The sequence below is a fragment of the Dromaius novaehollandiae genome, chromosome 9, assembly GCF_036370855.1.
Source record: "Dromaius novaehollandiae isolate bDroNov1 chromosome 9, bDroNov1.hap1, whole genome shotgun sequence".
In the NCBI taxonomy this organism is placed as follows: Eukaryota; Metazoa; Chordata; class Aves; order Casuariiformes; family Dromaiidae; genus Dromaius; species Dromaius novaehollandiae.
Window position 1 is genome coordinate 7,137,894 of NC_088106.1, and position 20,294 is coordinate 7,158,187.

The 20,294-nt window shown below is 46.3% G+C and overlaps 1 protein-coding gene across 3 annotated transcripts in view; it reads right to left on the minus strand.

The window, feature by feature from the left end:
• The window catches only part of PLD1 (phospholipase D1), an 89,382-nt gene extending 70,470 nt beyond the window's left edge, over window positions 1–18,912 (minus strand). For 2 of the 3 annotated variants that reach the window (XM_026105677.2, XM_026105674.2), the window contains exon 1: window positions 5,254–5,451. The gene's annotated coding sequence lies outside the window, so the exon portion shown is untranslated. Of the gene's footprint in view, window positions 1–5,253; window positions 5,452–18,758 lie in introns of those variants that run through there. The other variant, XM_026105675.2, reaches the window with a different exon arrangement.
• Between the last annotated feature and the right edge of the window lie 1,382 nt (window positions 18,913–20,294).

Sequence of the window (20,294 nt, forward strand, 5' to 3'; positions counted from 1 at the left end):
TTCTTTCTCCCTAAAACTGTCTATTTAGACAGCAAATTCCTCAGGGCAGAGGACTGTTTCTTATTTTATGTCTATGCCTTCTCTTCTATGCCAGAAGAAGGTGTGGAGAAGGAAGAGATAATATTATCACACTAAGGTGACTAATGCAAATCAGTACTCTGCTGCAAAATCCTCGGAGAGACAAAGCACGGGTTTTATTTGACACAGCTCAATACAGTCAACACTGTGCCCCCAGAGCAAGAACAAGACACATCTTTTCTTCATCAGGAATTGACATCAAGGTGGCTAACTCAAGGGAAAACGGTTGCAGAAACACGATCCACAGAAAAGCAGAAAGGTGTGAACTGTGCACCTCCAGAAACTGCTAAGGACCGGCCACCTGGATGCCAGCACTGCACGGCAAACATGCACCAGAGAGACGAGCTGTTGGGTTATCGACACCGCTCCCAACCATCAGATCGTGAACCTTGATAACCATGTTCAGCCCCACTCTCAAACAGAGCTTTCTTGGCATATTCGTATGATTAGATCACTGTCTTGAGGTGGTTATCTCAACACTAAAGTCCTGCACTTCCTTTTGGCCGTAAAACCTGGCTGCACTCTCCTTCCGCATCCACTGCCGTAACGGCCCATCACAGGACGTTTGCTGTCTCAGCAAGAGCAGCAGTATGCCATTTTCTTAGTTATTCCTTTTCCTCTTTCTAACCTTTTCCTCTTTCTAACCTGTTTTTTAGCAAGTTCTGCCTCACGCTGGATTCCGTCCAGGCTTGTACAAGGCAGAGTTGTCATCGCATAAAAAGTTTTTGCTCTCAGAGGCAAGACTCATCTTCTTCCGGAGAAGCACAGACTTTTCTCCTGCCTTCAAGAGCGCAAAGTACCTAAAACTAGGCTGCGCTCGCACGTTCACAGATTGTTGTGGGGCTTTCTGCTCTCCCACGTGGGAGCAGGAACACGCGCAACGCCTCGGTGGCCAGCACGCTTCTCCCGGCTCCGGTGCTGCCAGATGGCTCCCCCGGCGATCAGCCAGCCTCCCAGCAGCTCGCGGGCGGGCGAGTTGTCTGACAAATGAAAACCGAGCTGGGGCCGCGATTATACAACCGCCAGTTTGCGTTGTTTATCTGCTTTAATGATCTAGAAAGCAATAAACGCCACAACAGAGCGTGGGCGGCGGGGACGCGGGACGTGCGAAGCGGCCGAGGCGGCCGTTGCACCATCTCCCCGTCACCAGCTGCTGCCCGACCAGCCGGTCCCTTCATGCACCAACCCGCCGGGTCAGGACGCGGCTAACCTGCGCCCGGGGGTGCTGCTTCCCCCAGCCCTGACGCGAGGGGTGGGAGAAGGACGCTCCCCGCCTCCCCCTCGTGCGGGCGGCTGAGGTGGGCAGGGGCAGCGCTCAGAGAAGGTTCTGGAAGGAGCAGCCGGAGGCACAGCTTTCCTCCCCCACCGCTGGCACAAGGACACGAGGGGCCAGCAGGCACCCAGGAGAGGCCTAGCAATCCCCGCAGGTGAGCGGCAGGTTAGGTCTCTCTTGATGAAAAATAAAAAATAAATAAAGGAGAAGGCGATGCTGACATGACACAGCCCAACGGTTATTTCCCTCGGCTGGCTGGGGGTCTCGCAGCAGGGCGCAAGCCAGGCCGGCGCGCCTGCCCTCACCGACCCCGCGGCACCCGAATGGGGCCAAAATCGCCACCTCTGCGGGCAAAAGAAAACCCGGCCAAGCTTTCCTTACAGGGAGAGGAACAAAGAACCACCAAACAGCGATTTTCATCTCACAGACGCCCATGACCAAATCATTTTCAGTCCCTCCAGGAGAGTCTCCACAGTACAGGACATGTGAGAGCAAGTTAAAAATAATTACCAGCAAAACAAAAGGGGGAAAAGGTGTGAAGTAGTCACTCCTCTCCTCCTCCCACCGCAGCAGCGTTGGCCAAGACCAGTCACTTGCTGACACTAGAGAGCCCAGCAAATAAACACCCCGAAGGAAACATATTGCTTGCTTAGTTGTATTATACACAGATTTAGATCCACTGTACAACGCTCATTCCCACTCACAAACTGTTTGTGCTTTGAAAGACTAAATGTCACATCGGTACAGCTATTTTGAAGCCAAAAACCCACCTGTTTGCAACAAAAGCATACAGGAGAACTTCTATTAACATGGCATATGAAGCTGCTGCTAGACTCTGGGGCTTTCACTAGTTTTGAAAATGAGCTTTTTCTGTATGCCTACCTAATGGACATACCAAAAAAGATGTATTTAGCAACCTGTATGAACATTAATGACTGATATCTATTTTATGATTTTATTTCATTGGAATAAAAACTGTGGCAAAACTGGCAGTGTGTGTATTTCCATGACATTTTTTTCCTGAAGATTTGATAACTTGCTTTCAATTGGTTTCCAGAGAAGGGATAACTCTCTTAAGAGTTCGATTCACAACTAACTGATAAAAGCGTAACAACTGCACATATCTGCTTGTCTCATCAAGGAAAACATTTTTCAAACCACTGCCAGAAGAGAACAGACGCCCTGTGAAATATAAGATCTTTTCTTTAATGCAGGCACACCTGAAGTCTAAAGAGCACTTCATAAATTATATTGGTTAACAATGTCAAGTTGACACAAGCCTTTTCATTCTGCTACTATTAAGAGAACTAGCAAAAACTTCTAGTTGAGGCATGTGATTTTCAGGCTGCTTCAGGAAGGAATAATTTCACAAGATTACCTACAGCTTACAATTTCATATCTGTGTAAGTAAGCAGTTTAAATAATTTACAGTTCTGATCCCAGCCAACTCTTCCTTCACTTCAAGAAGCTTCCTGCTTCCCTTGTTAGGGCAAGAGTGATGTTTATGGTAGGAGCTTGAGCTTCTCGAAACAGAAAGAGTGCCACAACCTCAATAGAAGTCAATCTGTTGCGTCTCTTCCAGAAACATTAGAGCCACAACACCAATTTCTAAGGATCCTGAAAATGAGGAACTTCAGTATCTGGACAAAAATCAAATGCACAAGCAGGTATTTAAGTGAGACCCTTTGATCTTCTGCAAGCAGAAAAGTTAATTCCTGGCAAAAATTTAAACAGATATGCCTCTCTTGATAAACTTCAATTAATATTCCTACCTAGCTATCGATGAATTCTGCCCAAACGCTGAACTAAAGTCCATGGGAATTTCCATATATTTTGCATTCGATCTTTTCAGAAAATTTTTTTTGGAGTTTTTTTTTTTCCAATTTGATTTTGATAAATTTCAACCCATACTGCCATGCAGCCAGGAATCTTTGACCTAGCTTTGGAGCTGCTTCAGCTCGGGGTTTGCTTTCCTAGCTGGAGGTGAAGGCAGAGCTCAGGTGCAGCTCTACCTCCTGCTCAAGCCCTGGGCACAGATAAGCCATGAAGATGTTGTGACAGTTCAGGCAAGTTACCCAAATGCCAGTGGTTCTCCTGTGGTTCACTCCCACAACACCACTGAAGGACAGGCATGCTTCCCCACCACAAGCAATCAATTTTAAAGGCTTTGTGGTGTCTTAGAACAAGAGGACCATGGTAAGCCTCCCTTTTAATCACACAGGCAGGTGTGGAAAGGGTCAGAACAACTGCACAGGTGGAGCTGCCTGCACGAACACCTTCCCCACACAGGTGCTCAAACGCCTGTGCCGGTCCCCTGGGACAACACTGCAGCCAGGGCATGCTCTGAACTGGGTAGTGATCCTGTCCCATCTTGGGGAGCTCCAAGCATCTCACACGTAACACTTACCCTGAGCAGAAGGGGCTTTCCATATATTCAGAATAAATGTGCTAAAGACTGATGACAAACTGAAGCAGGGGAATGGTGACCTTACACCCAAGATATAGAATTCTGTCCGAGTACTTATACTGGAAGCTTCTTAACTTCTGCCAAATTTGGGTAGGAGATGGCCACAAGAGCATACTCACAAGGCTAACATTCCTGGAGGCATCATGAAAAGGGACAATCAGTGGGGAGAAATTAAGTTCTCTGATTACCTGAGAACGTACAGCATGAGCTCACACTATCTAATACCAGAGAGAGCATGGAAAGGAAAACATGAATTCTTGAGCAATTAAAGAAGCTTAAAACACAGTGCACATACCCCCAAAGGGCAAAAACGAACAGCTAAGAAACATAAAGCCATATGAAAACAAAGTTCATCATTTTCCATGGTCATGGAAGTACTAGCTTTGCAGTTACGTCCCATTGTTATTTTTGCTCTTCAAAACTAACATCAAATTAACAGAGCGTCACCGACCCAATACTAAGCTACTAAAAGATAAGGAAAAGTAGTCTCTCCAAAACATCCACATAATCCTAACGACTTCAGAGACATTGCACAGACTTACTTAAGGGCTGAATTTGGAGACCATGTAGACCTGAACGTATAATACACATTGTCTTTACTGCATAGAGAGTCCATTTCAATCCTGATCAAACAGACAAAACGCTCCCAAAGTCAACAGAACTGCGCTAGCTTGAATAATCGCCCAGTTTGGACCCAGGTATACCTAGTGTTTTTGAACGCAAGATTTTCAGGACCAACCTCCCATACTGAGAAAGAACATCACAGCAAATAAAGAAAAATAAGAAAAGGCAGGAGAGGCTTTCACTCCAAGAAATCAAGCCTGCAGCACAGCAGAACTGGTTATGTGAGTGTGTGTTGGGAAATTCTCAGGTTTTTCCAATGTTCTGAAACAGCAGCTGCTAAAAGAGACAGGGCAGAGATACCAATTTCATCATCTTTGAAGACACACCAGGTGCATGCAATTCAGTGAACAAGAAATGCTGAAGTTCACAGCAAAATGCAGGACTATCTGCTCTGAATTTCCAGCTCCAGAACCTTCACAGACCCCTTTCTAATTTCAGCATAGGATAAGGCTGATCAGCATTACCAAATACAAAGTTATCAACTTCAAAGTGTGAAAAATTCATATGCCACTCTAAGTACGTACTATAAGCCTGATAAACACCTTCCATTAGCAAAGTTTGCTTCCCAGCCTTGACACAGCCACAAAAAGAGCCCAGCCAGTAAATAAAATGCCATACATTTAAGTAACATCCCTTTTCTTTCTGAAACTATTAAAAAATCAGCTGCCCACTTTCTCTGTCCTCTCCTCTGCAGGCAAAAATCAGTGATCTGGCAGCATTACTGAATCAGCTGCTCCATGTTAGCTTGACAAACACACTGAAACAAAACATTTGGAAAACAGTGAATAACTTCAAATCTTTCTTTACTAACCTTCTGCCCCCGTGGAAGTGGATGCCTCATGGTGCTTTTAAAATAAGAAATCTATCGTCCTATGAAGTCACTATCCAGGACTCCGCTACTATGAGGAAAAAGAACACAGAAACAATCTGTACACACAGGAAAAGCTGTGTCTTGCTAAGTGCTTCGGTTCAAGTATTCAGGCAGGCTCCCCAAAGGCAAAATGAAGTATGACCCAACCCACAGGGGCACTTCAGCCTATGAGCATTGCTAATTAAGTGAAAACCCCTCCCCGTATGTTAAGCAGAATACTGGGATAGTGGCAGGAAGGGTGGAAAGAAAGGACACAGGGAACTAACGATTTCTGGCACATTTTTATAGTGGGAACTTCATATTAGAGCAAAATCAAGAAATTAACACTGAGGACAAAGTCTGCTTTTTAATTTCAACTTCACATCACTGCAAATACAGGGACTCAAACTGATTTGCTCCGCACTCGTAAAACCAAATGCAGCTCTCACAGAGAGAACAATTTCTCCCTTTTTGTACTCTTCTCATAGAAGTCCAATTACTTTAAATGGGAAGAGTCAGTTTTCCCCTACCGCAGCCAAGAAACAATTACATTTGCTTAGGGAAACAAATGAAAAGTCAGTGCAAATTAACAATGAATTAAATATACATGCAATGTTATTTTTAGCATAAGACAACCTAATAATTATGGTCACGTATTGTTTGTATCTGGGTAGCGTTCATCTGCAAATGCTGCATTTTTTAACGTTACTTCCAATACTCTGTCTCAGAGACCTTTTTAATATGCAAAGAAGCAGATTTCTTACCAAGAGAGAGAATTTTTGTGCTTATGGAAGCACTGAACTGACAAGCAGAGAAGCAAAAAATCCTCCATACATTAAACAGCTAAAACATAGTCTGCATGTTGGCATGCTGGTAAAGTGCCTGAAACCTGTCTGCAGCACTACAGCTTCCATCGCTGCTGTTGTACAGGGGACGTTGTGGTGTTTTTTTCCCAGAGAGTTCAGTGTTCACACTTCTGCCTCCGTGACAAGATTTCAGTATAGTTGTTATGGTATTTTTCTTCCTTAAAGGAAGACTTCTTTGTTTGTTTGTTTTTTTTTTTTTAATGTAGCAAGGAGCTGAATTGTGGTCCTCAAACCTACACAAGATAAATAATCCAACTGTGGTCACTACTGCCAGAGACGGACGCTACCTCTGTTCTGGCAATGCAATATTAAAGCATCTCCACATTTTGTACCAAAATGTCAGTCTGGGCCAGCAGTATCTGTTCTATTTATAGGCACACCTACACCACATTTGCTCAGCTCATTTAAAGTGGGTTTACTCTGACTCGGTTTATCAATGGCTTACTAAAAACAGTGAGGGTGATGTGCTTCACAGTAATAAATATATATCTCAAATTCAGAAATCTCAGTTGGGTTCCCAATGGAGTTCCAACATGTCCTCCCTCAGTTCACAGTATTTACCTCAAACATTTCTAAACTCAGCACCTATGGAAAGCTATGAGTCAGGGTGGCTCACCAGTGATCTCTATGTTAAGCTAGGAAAAAATCAGCACACACATTTCTAATACTATGCGTCAAAAAAGAGAACAAAGCAATAGAGAAAAGCAGGGAGGAAAACTTTGCAGCAAAGAATAGGGAGGTATATGCAAAGTCACCTTATACTGCTACATCGCCTCTTCCACTCCAAAGAGCCTGCAAAGCCATACTTAAAGAAAGACATAGTACCCCACACTGCAAAGCTCTGGGTGTGGGGTCAAGGGATTTCATGCTGGTGCCGACACGCTGCTTTTGGCGGGGAAACAGCAGAAGGACGGTGTGGGGAGAACCCTTCAGGGAGCAGCCAGCCCCCAACCAGCGAGATCTCCTGGCTGCACTGTCCTCAGCAATTCCCCACGGATAACCTCACAGCTTCCTTGGATGGGAGGACGGGGACTCTCTGCTTAGAGGGGCCTTCTCCATCACAGTTCAGCTCTCCACGCACATGGGTGTGGAGAAGGGACATCCTAAACACAAACAGCTCTCCTCATACAAGCCCCCTGCCCACCCAGGTCTCTCCACCTAGCCCAGCATTTATTTTGGTGTTTTTGATGTATACAAATTGCTAGCTGAATTCTAGCAAATCTTTGCAAATGCATAAACCTTAGTTCAGTTAATGCATAATTAATTTCTCTCCTCTTACATTAGGTTTATTTTGGCAGACATTGTGAGTAGGACTAGACCAGCAGCAGCAGCAGCAAACAAACACTTTCAGTAAGTATTTTGGCATCTATGTATCACATTTCCCTCTACCAAGCATCAGAACAAAGCATATTCTCCATCCATAATTACGCTGTTCTGACAGAAGATAGAAGGGGAGTATCCATATCCATCAAGGATTTGTTACCTTTCCATAACCTTCCTTGTCTCATATGCAATTCATCAAGTGGATACCTGGCACATGCCTTTTAAAATATCTTGAGCTCTGAAAAACACAGTGTTGCCTAGTGACAACAGAACCAGCAAGGTCAGAATTTTTTGTTCTGTTCCCACCTGATCTCAGAAGCTGTCTTCACCTTTTTGGGGAACACTTACCTTTGTTACAGGATAGTGCAAAGTTTACTTATTTAATGTGAGAACCTGGTGCAAGGAATGCACTACATGGCAGTCACATTTGGATCAGTGGTGCTGTATTCTGTAAAACCAAGGTATGAATATTAGGAATCATTTTTGGCTGCCTTTTTTTTTTTTTCCTCTTTCTCTTCTCTCCTTAAAATTTTTCAGAGTCATGTCTAATGAGTTGCCTAAAAGTGGGGATATACAAGGTATCTAGAGACATTTGGCAGTACAGCTTTTTCAGGCCAGCTAAGAGCTTGTACTGCTGCACAATAAACCCAGTTATCCAGCTGAGGGTGAAAAGAAATGATTTTTTTTTTCTTTTTCTAAATAAGGACCTCTTATGCAAAACTGCTCACCGCTTGGCATCACAAACAACTGTGGGACAGGAGAGGGGCCGATAGACCAGCTGAGGGGCAGACAAGGGCTGCTCAAGTCACAGCCAACACTGGGAAAAAGTGCAAACCAAACTATGGCCCCAGAGAGAGAGCGAGAGCATGCACGAGCGAACCATAAACTTCAGGCCTCTCAAACCATTTTCTTGCACCTGCAAGAGCCATCTAGCCTTCCACTCTAGGGCAAAATCAGTATTGCCAAAGGATCAGAGCCCAGGAGGGAACGGTTTTCAGACGAGGCAGTGTCATTTCCTGCAAATTTACCTGCTATCTGCTATGGTGGAGTTCTGGTTTAAGCGGAGGCTCTGGGAACCGAAAGAAGGGGGACCTAGTCCTGGCTCTGATATCAATTAGTTGGAAAGTTTTTTAAACTCAGTCTCCACATGTGAAACATTAGCTTCCTCATAGGAATGGTATGAAGCTGATCAACGGATGCTTAAGAAGAGCTTCTGAGATTTTATTTAAACTTGATATTACCACACAAGCACAGAGTATTTACTATTATCATCTGCAACTCAGGGACCTGTTTACAAACTTGCATCTAGAAGCTATCAAGCGTATCAAGTTGTAGGGTCTTGCACTGTTATAACTGAGTCTCCGGAGAGAAGCAAGTGAGGGAGGATTTTGCATAGGATTGTCACTGGGCAAAGGCAGCTAAAGCAGAAAGAACCAAGGACCAAATTCATCAGCGATCTCAGTGGAGTCATGACTGGGATTAGTCTGACTCAGTGAACATAGATGTGATCTAAATGCACTTTAGTTGAAACTTTACAGCAACTGACTCATCCTTGTTTACATGAAGTATCAAAGACGGCAAAAAACACCTCGGTTACTTGGGTTGTACATGTTTCTGCCTGTCCTTCACTTTTAAAAACAACCTGAAAGATCTTTTTCCTCCTTATTTTTCACCTTTAGATGCACAGATGCTTGTTGGCACCAAGCACGGGCCCATGGAAGAGACACTGGGTTCCTCCGCAAAGCAACAGAGGCTGGGGGAGAAAAGCCGAGGGGAAGCAGAGGTCACTTGTATACATGAGGGACTTGTGGTTTATCCTCGCTTTGCTGAGGTCTGGAGCCCTGGGGAAGGTTGGGCTGGGGAAGTCTTTGCGAGGTCTCGCCAGTCAGCTCATGGGTTAATGACTCTCCTAACACACATGACTTCTTTGGAGCCTCAGCCTTGATTAAACAGGCATTAAACAAAAAGGGCCTCACAGCTCCATTTAAAAATCCAGCCTAACTGCTCAGCCTTCCTGATCAGCAAGATCTGCACATTATTAGTGCCTCTGTGCACACCGATATACACAGTTTGACTTTTGATGTGAAAATAGTGAAATGAGGAAGAAGGCAGCTGTACATCATAAGGAAACCAGAAAGCATAATTTTCTCCCCCCATCTGGGTGCCTTTTGCGGAAGGAGCTTGCGGAGCGCCAGGGGAGGGAGGAACGGGCCGCAGCGCCTGGCAGCGAGATGACGGCTGTCACCGACACCACGCAGTGCCGCGTGGCGGGAGGCCAACCTCCGGCGCAGCCCGGGACGCCCCGCCTCGCCTCCCCCTTCTGCATCCCACCCCAAGCTCTGCTTAAGCCGTACCGCTTACAGAGGGAGCCAGCCCTGCCTGCAAGCAGGGGTGTATCCACCACTCCTTCGCTAGGTTCTCAGATGATCGTTTATCCTTCCCATTTAAAATAGGCATACGATGATTTTGCAGCTCTTCCGGACAGCAGGGTTGTGCCCTGTGTCCCTGGGCATACACCTCACTAGGAACTAGGAGCTAAAAATATGTTTTTCTGTGGCTGTTTCAGAACAGTGCAAAGAGAAAGTGCCTGAACCGGTGCCAACGCGGCATGCAGAGGAAAAGCCAAAACCACCGCGACGTCCAAGGAGAGCAGGACGGGATCCCCACTGCTTTGTGCACAGGGCGACCGCAGTGAAAGCTGGCGGCACCCCGCACTGGGTGCCCGAGGGCTTGGAGGGCAAAGAGCGGCTGAGCAGAGCCACTAGGGATGCTTCCGAGGCTGGAGCAGCCCATCCGAACTAGGGGCAACAAACCGTCATCGAGCCATCCTAAAAAACTAGAGCTGACTTTTATTGGTTTTCTCCATAAGAATGATATTGCAAAAGTTAAAAAAAAAAACCCACCCAAACAGACTGCTAACTAATTCCCCTGCCCTTCAAGAAGAAAAGCAATTCTGCTCCTAACTTCGGAGGAAGGGGTGGGGAAGGAAGCTTTGGCCAAAAGCTCTTCAACATGACAGTCCGATTTGCACACTGTGCCTTATGGGATTTGTAGTCATATCCGCTCAGCTCCGATTTGCCATTCCTGGCACTGTTCCGCCTCTCCATCACACAGCCTGAAAGATGCAATCCAGCCACTGGGCCTCCTCCAGGACAGCAAAGGGAGAACGAGATCCCTGGCCTGCGGTTCCTATGAGACTGCCTGGTGGCTTTTCAGAATTCAAACAACACTGGTTTTGGCCAGAATATTTCAGGTTTTTTTTCCCACTCTCCCCCTCTCACAGAATTCCCATGGAAACAAAAATAAAGCTCTCACTGATTTTTTAGGGGGCAGAAAGAAGGGGAGGTGGAATGAAACTGAAAAAAAAAAGGATGGAAGAAAATATCAGATGCCATTTCTGGCTGAATCTTTCCTGCAGCAGCACATCTCCGCTCTGTGTCACCCCTTAAGAGGCCCAGGGGATGGAAATTGTACTCATTGCTGCGGGCTTACTTCTGGCGGCATTCTTGTGTTGCTAACTCGGATGTAGGGCAGGCGAAAGAGAAGTGCTACCAGCTTCCTCCCTTGCACATCATTCTTCCAATACCTGGATGCCATCGTGTGGCTGCTGCCCTGCACCTGCACAGCAGCTGCGCTGCGGAGGCGGCCCGTCGGGGCAGACACGGAGGGGCAGAGGCAAGGCTGTATGACAGTGTACAAAAGCAAAAAAAAAAAAAGAGAGAGAGAAACAGGAGCCTTTTTGCAGCAATTCGCAAAACTGAAAGGAATGACAAACACCTCAAGCTACATGAAGCGCAGTGTTCGGAGACCATTTACACTTTCTCCTTCCTCCATGTGGTATTAAGCTGACACACACACATTATTTTTCTACTTAAAGCCATACAGTAATATGAACGCTGGGTTTGAGTGAGATTAACAAGTTCATCTTAAAACAATTTACATGGTCCCCTCCACCACAGAATCTGGGCATCCGACAACATCTAGTGCCTTGCCATTCCTGCATAGTGAGATAGGACCTGCCTTTAGCCGCTGGAGAACTGAAGCCCACATCTGGAAAGGTAGTTAGCTATCCAGAGGGGCCAGCACAACTTGCCTGGGGTCCTAAGCAGCTTTGGGCCCCGGATCTCAGCCCCGCAGGTAGCTCAGCAGCTCCACTCCCCCACAGCCCTGCCGAGAATTCAAACCATGCCAGGAACTGGCACCCAGGAGATACCTGGCTGCTGCAAAGGCTGGGGTCTCTGCTAGCAATGCGGGACAGCTGGCAAGAGAGGCTTCTTCCTCCCCCTCCACAGCACCCTGAGCTCCCTCCTGCCAGGAGGGAGATACAGGAAAGCAGGGCATGGACCGGTGACAACATGAGGGACCAGGGTTTGCCATTTGCCCAGTTTCTCCCTTGTCCACTTCAACAGCACTGCCTTTACATGTGTTCTTACATGTAGTTCGTTAAATAGGTGAATTACACATTTTATCATCAGTCCATAACCGCTTGTCTACTAGGGACGTTATTAATGATAACGAGAAAGGAAATAACTAATTTATTTTAAGTACGTAGTGAGCACTTCGGTAAGAGTTAAGTAATGAGTGTTTCTTTAGCGATGAATCTAAGCGAGATACGCTCCACCCATTTTGTTAACAAAGGCTTATGTAAGCTGGGAGTTACATAAAATCCTAAAATAAGGAGCCAGAGAACTCCCCCACCTTTGCATCACAGCGCGACTGCAGCACACATACCTGAGTTCACACTGAGCTTGCTCTCGCTGCTATAGCTAACATGCAGCTGATAGCCAGGCCTTTAGCTGGCTACAGCCAGCAGCAAAAATTGCAGTGTAGACACGTTTCCTGAGCTTACACTAGCCCTGAGCATAGCTTAGTCTACAGGTCTGGATTTGCCTGCAAGCTGCTCTGGAAACAGTCTTTACAGTAACACCCTCCAGGTAGTTTTATCATCGCTGTAGTGACCTAAGAACATATGCAGGAGACTATAAGAGTAGATACATCAGGTTAGACTGAACATCCATCTAATCCCAGGGTGCCATCCCAACAACCGGCTTGTAACAGATGCTTTGGAAAGAGTATAGGAACAAGGCATGGCTATGGTGAAACCTCTCTGGGACTCTCCCTGTCTCCAGCAGTTTGCAGATAAGGGTCTTTCCAAATCAGAAGTGTTATCTTTACACTTGAATTGCCCTGACGGCTATTTCATTCATTAATTTGCCCAGTCAGCTCTTGAGGTTGCATGAACTTTCATCATCTGTAACATCACACAGCAGGAACTTCCACAGTTTAACGTCCCTCCGAGGAGAAGGGGGAAGCTGTGTTTTAGAAGATCAACTACTGTGGCTGAAAAAAAGGCAGGCTGCCAGGGGTACAGCTTCTTCTTCAGGGCTTGTGTGCTAGAAAACTTGTCTATTTGCCTCTAGACAAATGACCTGCCTTGGGGGCAGGGAGGAGGGGGAAACCTCTTTCTCCCTAGACACCTTGCACACCACTTTTAAACTGCACTATTTCAAAAACCAGACAACATATTCAGCCCATACCAAAGGCTACTTCCTAGACCTGAGGTCAAAAAAGGTCCCAAAGAAGAGGATTTCAGGTCCTCTTCACAACGCAGACACCCAATCCTCCTTTTAAAGCAGATACTAGCTTTAAGAGAAGTCAGGGCTGCTTACCTAGTTGGGGAAAAAGGAGAAGAGAAAGATTCGCAGACATGGGATTAGTGGCCAGGCAGAGCAAAACGTATCAGGAGTTGTTCTAGTGACTACAAGGGTGCTATTCATTACAGCAATCGGTTTGCTCTGCAGTACTTGCAGATACATGCCAAGGCTGTTATGTGATTCTGTGTGACTTGCTTCGTGTTTGCGATTTGCCTAACCTTTGCTCTAAATAAATGGGATCTGCACAGAGGGCATTTTGAGGGAGCTACCCTGCTTCTACAGCATCCCCCCAGCTGCATCCTACAGAGAGTGGTATGGTTTGTTTTAAGGGAAGGAGAGACAGAAGGCAGGCGGGCAGGGAAGAAAAAACAAACAAACCAAAAAAAAAAAAGAATGGATGTGCAAACTGTCCAGCCCACAAAAAATTAGAATAGCCTGGCTTTGGCTTCTATCATGTTATTTACCCTACTTTAGAATTAAATCCAGATGACATAGATAAGACGGTGGTGACCCCTAGTGCCCTCTCCAGCTGCAGCTTCCACTCTAATTCCCCATATTGATATTTGAGCATAAAAAGAGGCAAGAAGCAGCACCTTTCCGATTAGTTCTTCATTCACAAACCTCCCTCCCTCTCCCCCTCCAGAAACAGGATCTAATTTCCTCGCTCTATTCAAGGTCTGTTGCTGCAAGGCATTCACTGCAGCATCCCTTCGTCACTGCTGCCTGAGAACACAATCACACGAGTTTGCTCATGTAACAAATTGTTACATTCCTTTGACTCTTTATCATAGTACATTTATACTTATTATGATTTCAGAAAAGAGAGAAGAGTCCATTTTGCCAACTTTGAGTTTGTCGATAACTAAGAACAACCGTTCAAAATCCTGAGAGAAAGCCTTCGTCTTGTATGAACTCCTAATGTGCATTTCCCAGCAGCGAGGCACTGAAAGGGATGAGTCTATCCTGTGACCGGCATTAGTATGCACCGTTTTTTTCTGGCAATGTCAATAATCTGTTCCTGCGAGTCAGCCTGCACCATAACTATCCTGGTCACTGAGCCACAGGCTTCAGAGGCCTTTCCCTATTGTCGCCTTGCGGGAAAAACACCTATTTAAAAAAAATATATATGCTAAACCACCTCTGTGCAGCATGCTTTGAGATGCAGGATTTTCCTCAAGGAAATAGATGATCTCACCGTAGTTCTGGAAGATCTTTAGTTCCTGACAGCGGAGGGCTTTTGCACATCTGCCCCTTCGCGGGAGCTGCCCGCGCCGCGGCCGAGCCAGGCCACAGGCCATGTGGGACGGCCACCCCTCGGGTGGCCTCCGTGGGACGGCCCTCGGGGGCCTCCGAGTGGCACGTGTATCTGATAGGAGCCTGCAAACTTCTCCAAAGGAGGGGAAACTACTGCTGAGTTAGTCTCCAGCTGCGGGCATCATGATGCTCTCCTTGAGCCAAGGCCCACAAGAGAGCAGCAGATGCCCCGTGCAGCTCCACAGCCCATCTCAACTTCACCTGATGCCTCTTCCCTTTTATATTTGTATTCCTGCCCCTTCCAGGAGCACAGTAGCCGGCCACGGCTCTCGTGCTCGTACCAGGGAGTCTGCTCAGCGCATCCCGCCGCCGGCATCGAGCCTCTTCTGGCAGACCTGAGGTCCCAAGCCGGCCCAGCCGCGTCCTGAGCGTGCCTTTCCTGGAAGCGCCTGTCCTCGCTGCACAGCCCGGACACCGCTTTAGCGCTTCTCAAACCCAAACCAACTCCTCAGCGGGCGTGGGGCCACAGAGCCCCTCCGGGGGCCATGTCTGAGCTCCCCAACCCACACTGCCACCACCACAGCACTTAGTCAGCCCCCGGGGCGGAAGCACCTGGGCTTCCTTCTCCACTGGCCTTGCAGCAATTTTCCCCGTCTCCAGAGTACTTACTGCACTCCCGCCGCGGGCGCCCGGGCACGGACCGCTCCCGCCGCTGGCACCCCAGCCGCCTGGTTCCTCTTTCTCCAGTCACCAGTTTTATTTCTTCACAACAAACAACTTCGACGTAGCAGCTAGCCCTTCCGCCTCCATATCTCCTCGAGGCTCCTTGCTTTCTCACGGCGCCCCTGGGCACTTGTCTGGGGACGCGCTTCCTTCCCAAGGCTGCCGTGGGAGCCGGGCCGCTTCCTGCTGCTCCCCTCTCCTCCCTCCCCGCTTCGGGCAAAAAATTGCCAACACCCTTCTCGCTAAATGGGCCGCTGGCTGGTGGTTTTGGTCACGATCCGGCTCGTCTGATGACTGAGCAGTCCGATCGGTAAGGGGCCTGCCACCCTGCAGCAAGCCTTTCACTCATTTCAGGGCGAGACGGGCAGGTTGCAGCTAAAACCACTGTATATGTTATTTCCTTCGGTTTTAATAAAAGTTCGTTATCTGTGCTGGACATATTTTTGTTCTGCCTGCGTGTCTGCTCTGTGAATCATGTCACCCGTTCTGTATCTCTAGCCTTACTGCAGCTTACTTAATGCTTACTTAACTGCTCACTTTAGCATTCTTTAAGCACTTCCTTAAATTAAAAACAATGGGTTTTGAGTTGAAATTCCTGCCTGTTTTTTCCTAATGTCTTAATTGTAAAGTAGGTTTTGAATGGGAGATAGGAGTACGCTGTTCATTGTATAATTATAAATAGGCTTCGTTTGGCTTACACACCACTTATGTCAGCGTAGGGGTGAGAAACCCTCAGGGACCCCGCGTATCCGCAGAGTCCGCCTTGCTCACGTGCCTCTGGATCTGGTGCTGCTCCAAGCCTTCCCTTTTAATTTCTTTTTTTCCCTCTGTTTTAATTAATATATGCAAAAATCCAGTCCTCTGAGCCACTGTTTGCTTCTTGCACAGTGATACATACTGTTTCTTTAGAGTTTCTCCTGCCTATTAGCTTTAGGAAAGCCCATTTTCTTTTATTTGGTGGTCTCACTACATATGATCCCATATACACAAAGCACTCCCAAATCTCTCTCTCTATAACACACACATCTTCTCTTTGTATAGGCGTACTTATTTTTGAAAAACTGGTGTATTTTTCTCTGTATTCTCCTGTGTTCCCATTTTGCTTAGAGCTTGTTGCATCCATTCCAGATACACACGTAAAAACTCCTTTTTGGGCTCACATGTGCCTATAGCTACTGGCAGGATTAGTTCAGTGTCTCTGAATATTTTCATTTAAACTCTGGCATCTTTCCCTCCCACTATTAGAATGCTCCAAATTAGCTCATCATTTTATTTTTCAATTATCACCTGAATCAGCTTCTTTGCATACTTTCACAATATGCTACTTTGCTGGTTCCTTGGCTCGTTGTTTATACTATTGGAGAGTTATTCTTGTGAACTGAAAATGTTTTCTTGGAAGTCACCTCAGTCCTCCCAGGATGTTGTTATGACAGGACGTGAGTGTCAGAATCTGAAATTAAGCAAAACTGGATTTGCAATAAATCCATCCAGTGAAACAGTTCATCAGGAGGTGAAGTAGAATCCTCATAATTAAAAATACCTTTATTAAGGACTGGATTTTTTTTCCTTCCAAGGGCTACCCTTGTTCAAGGAGAATATAAATCCTACAGCTTCTCATACGCCGCATGTCGGACCAGATGATCATTATAGTTTATTCTGGCCTTCATGCTTAAAAACCTACAAATATCCGGGCAAACTGCAACCACATCTGGTAGAGAGGCGGTCAGACAAGACTGTTGCATGCAGACAAGATAGTTGTTGTTTGTGATTTTAAGTGCTACAAATTCGCATACAATGCTACTGAGACGCACTTCTTCCCACAGCGACTAATAATGCAGCTGTTTTTACTTTGTTTTCCTTTTTATCTTCTCTGTTGTAATTTTCCAAGTTTTCCTGTTAGAATCTAACGACTGTCCTAATATGTAAGAAAATCTTTTTCCCCTCCATCTTTTTGGGGACAGAAATCCAGTAGGTTGCCATGATTTTTTGTTCTGTCCGTATTTCCCCAATGGACCTGGTTTCTGATTTCATGTAGGTCCAAGGGATGACTCACTCACGAGTGTATTCAGTGCTCCAGAGCAGAGGAGAGCGTGCTGAGCTGGAGGCAGCTTGCAGACTTTGCTCCTCACCACCCCACGCGTGGCAAGCACTTCCTGCAAGCGCAGTCCCCAGACCTGCCCATGCCTCAGCCATAAAGCTTAACAGCAAGGACGGTGCTATCCTGGTGGCAGCGTGGCCAGCCCCTATAAACAAACTTCAAACCCAGCCCAGTCTAGCTGATACTGCTATTTCACAGCACACTTCTGAGCCAATTTTGTTGTTTAAAACATAGCTCTGTAGCTAATTAAAACGGAGCTTTTCCCCGTGGCTTTGAACAGAGACTCTCCGTGCTAGGACAGCAGCGAGCAACCACATGCACCAGGCAAGCGGAGAGCTAGGGTTTGGTTAACAGTCTGTTTGGACTAAGGAAACCTCAAGCGTCCGTCCCTGTCACGCTGACTTTGTCCGTGACACCACACCTGTAAATTGTCACTTCCGCACGTACCCAACCTCGACCTGCTTAGTTTTCACCCGTCTCTCTTCATGTGAATAGAGCAACCAGGTAGAAAAACAGCAATTGGCAGTTTGGTACTTAACAAAATTAAAATATCAGCCACTATCAGAATGAGCTCAGCCACTAAAAATAGGCAGGTGGGGCATGATCCAATTTTAGACGCACCATGGCCCTGGCTCCTGCCCGTATTGCTAAGACACCGCTGCGATACCGAAACGCATGGTAATATCCACAGCGTGGTAGGATGCACCGAGGAGCTCTGGCCCCTCAGTGCGGCTGTTTGGTCTCGGGGTGATGGAGCATGAACACACCCTCTCGCTGGTAACCCGCAAACACAGGTATGACATGAGGAGAAAAGAAGACTTTTAAGGGAGATCCAGAGGGTACTTCTTAACGACACACAAGAGCGATCACAACAAGAAAAAAGTGGGGTTAAATGAACCACATAGATATGAAGAGGAGACAGAAGGAGTGCCAACCAGCAAAGACACATGCCATGGCTCTGATTTAATTCTGTTTCCCTTGACCAGTAGGTCTCCAGGAGAAGGACCTGACGCACCGTGTGCACCCATGCAGCACAGCCAGCTTGTGCATGGAAACAGAGGGCCTCTGGGTGAATGGAAGGAAGAAAAACAGAGGCAAAAGCAGATTCAACCCCCCAACAGAAGACACATTAGAAAGGTTTTATTTTTTCGTCAGTTATACTGAAAATCTATGAGGAAGCATAAAGCAAGTCTCAACAAGCTATCTTACTCTTTGGCAAGCACACGTGCAAAAAGGCTACAAGAAATGCTGTGCATTGGCTTTCTAGAATTTAAACCAAACACAAAACTGACGTCAGTCCCAGTTCTGCACTACTCTGCTTCCAGTGTGCTCATGCACCCCCTTAAAAGCAGTAGAAAAATTCTGTATTCCTTTTTCTTTTTAGAGTCCCAGTCATTTTGCAGTCTAAGTAAAAAAGACATAAAAACAGGTTCTGCCATAGGATGAAAACTGAAAAAGGAAGGACAAATGAAAAAGCAGTTGAAGAAAAACAAGGTCTTTTGCACAAAAACCCTACAGAGTGCATGCAATCATTGTATTTTGACTCACCAACACCTCAGCTCCACGGACTCCGAAAGAGCACTTCCAGTGAGTGGTATACTCTTATCTTCCTTTATCTTTAATTCTCTCCATAAATCTGGGAAGATTGGAGTATTAGAAATCACAGTGTGCTCAGCAGAAAAGGTCCCCAAGCCTACAGCACAGAATACATCATCTTTACCTGGATGTCTTTTTCAAGGAAGTAACTGAGCACACGTGTTTATCTGAGGCTCAAATTCAATGTACTGAGCGGAATTTACCTAAGTGCACAGCAACGCCTATTTACCTGGCTAATCCATCAAGTCCTCCTTCAATAGGAGAAAATGTTAAAGGAAAAGCATTGCAACTGGTGCATTTCATCAGCTCTTTGCACCTTCTCAGCTGGCAACTGGTATCCTATTGCAGATTGCTGAAAGTACTTAAAAATATGAAGAGAAAAGCTAACAAACAGAGCAACAGGCTCCACGTGTTGCATACAGTCTTAAAGTTGTCAGTCATTACTAAATCTTTAAATGATAGTGGAAGCCAAGTGCTGAATTATTCTGTTTTACCCTCTGTAGCACTTACTGATGGAATGTAAATCTAAACCAGAAATGGTTCTTCAGCGTTTCAATTAATTATATAATAATTATATATTATGAATAATTAACACACACAGCAGCCTGTGCTGCCCACCCCGACATGAACCGCTTGTTCAGTCTGCGAGAATACCGCAATAACACAGTAGCTGATGCCTTTATTTTTTAACTTTCTGCAGTCGCTAACGTCAGTCATGCCAGATATCCGATTATCCCAGGCAAACCAGAGAAAGGTCATTGCTGCGAGTTTTCTGGATTCCCCGAGTGACAGCTGAACAACCTGAGTACAACACGTCTGATTAGGGTCTGCTCCGCAGCTACAGTTCCTGACATGTGGGGCTGGGATTTCCAGATGAGAGCACTGCAGATTTCGGAGCTCATACAAGGAGGGCAGGCACTTGCTTTTCATCAAGACGTCATTACTGGCATCCCTCCAGGCAGATCTTTATGCCGAAGAGCAGCATATACTCGGGATTTGCATTAATGTTGACTGAAGAATGGCTTCACAAGACACCTGTCTCCAAGCCTCTGTGTTCTCCCAATAACCAAACATTTCCAGACTCATTTTATGAGCCAAATTTACAGCTGGATCTGATTCTGAGCTGCATGTGTGTATTTAGTAAAAGTTCACTTAAGTAACTGAGGGCTGCTGTGAGCAAACTGCCTGTCCCAGGATCTGCAAAATACCCAAACATACTTATCTCCTGACATCGCAGTTCCTTCTGCTTTTAAAGCAAGAGACTACTTTAGAGTCAGGAATGTAGTTAAGCTGAGGAGGGAGAAGAGGAGTTCACATAACTGTGTCCTTCTGTTTATGACATTCCCCAAATCATCTAGTGCCCGGCAGAGCCAGCCCTCGAGTCCCTCCGGCAGCCTCGGGCTGAAGTCAGTGGGCGCTCACCTGGGTCAGGGCAACCCCGCGGCTCGTCGGTGCAAATGCCACGGAAATGACGTGATTTGCCGTGCT